At 50.8% G+C, this 1,046-nt stretch overlaps 1 non-coding gene across 1 annotated transcript; it reads right to left on the bottom strand.

Moving 5' to 3' along the window:
- Nucleotides 1-855: 855 nt before the first annotated feature.
- LOC144287340 (U2 spliceosomal RNA) lies at nt 856-1,046 on the bottom strand. Its single transcript, XR_013355179.1, has one exon. It is a non-coding gene; the product is annotated as a U2 spliceosomal RNA (small nuclear RNA).

Below are 1,046 nucleotides of genomic sequence, written 5' to 3'. Positions count from 1 at the left end.
TTTTTTTTTTTATGATAGGCACACAGTGAGAGAGAGAGAGAGAGGCAGAGACACAACACAGGCAGAGGGAGAAGCAGGCTCCATGCACCGGGAGCCCGACGTGGGATTCGATCCCGGATCTCCAGGATCGCGCGCCCTGGGCCAAAGGCAGGCGCCAAACCGCTGCGCCACCCAGGGATCCCTTATTGATTTTAAATATTCTCTTTATTCATGAGAAACACGGAGAGAGGTAGAGACCTAAGCAGAGGAAGAAGAGGGAGAAGCAAGCTCCCTGCAGAGAGCCCTTTGCGGACCTCGATCCCAGGACTCTGGGATCAGGCCCTAGATTCATGAGGGCAGACACTCGACCCCTGAACCGCCCAGGTGTCTTAAGGGTTTTAAGGGGGCAGGCCTGGGTGGCTCAGCGGTTTAGCGCCGTCTTCAGCCCCGGACGTGATCCTGGGGATCCAAGATCGGGTCCCACGTCAGGCTCCCTGCATGGAGCCTGCTTCTCTCTCCCTCTCTTCTCTCTCTGCTTTTCATAAGTAAATGAAAACTTAAGGAAAAAAAAAAAAAAAAAAAAAAAGGTAAAACTCAAACTTAAAAACAGCTTTAGGGAAATGAACAACTTAAACCAGAAAGAGAAAAACAGTAGTACAACGGTCAGTTGCTCCCACAAACCGTGAAAGTGCGGCTGAGGTTAGCAGAGCTGGAGAAAAAAAGAAAACAAGAAGTCAAGTTCGATTCAAGCCTCGCCCTGAGCTCTTTTCTTGCGCTAAGCCCCGCTCCCAACCCTCCCCGAGAACAGCAGAGAGCCTCTGTAAGCGCGGCTCCGGAGAACTTAGGCTCTGTCTTTGACAACCCAGTGTTTCCCCGAGGGGGTGCACCGTTCCTGGAGGTACTGCAATACCAGGTCGATGCGCGGAGTGGACGGAGCAAGCTCCTATTCCATCTCCCTGCTCCAAAAATCCATTTAATATATTGTCCTCGGATAGAGGACGTATCAGATATTAAACTGATAAGAACAGATACTACACTTGATCTTAGCCAAAAGGCCGAGAAGCGAT

This window comes from Canis aureus, chromosome 16, assembly GCF_053574225.1.
Source record: "Canis aureus isolate CA01 chromosome 16, VMU_Caureus_v.1.0, whole genome shotgun sequence".
In the NCBI taxonomy this organism is placed as follows: Eukaryota; Metazoa; Chordata; class Mammalia; order Carnivora; family Canidae; genus Canis; species Canis aureus.
This window is presented reverse-complemented; position numbering and strand designations above follow the sequence as displayed.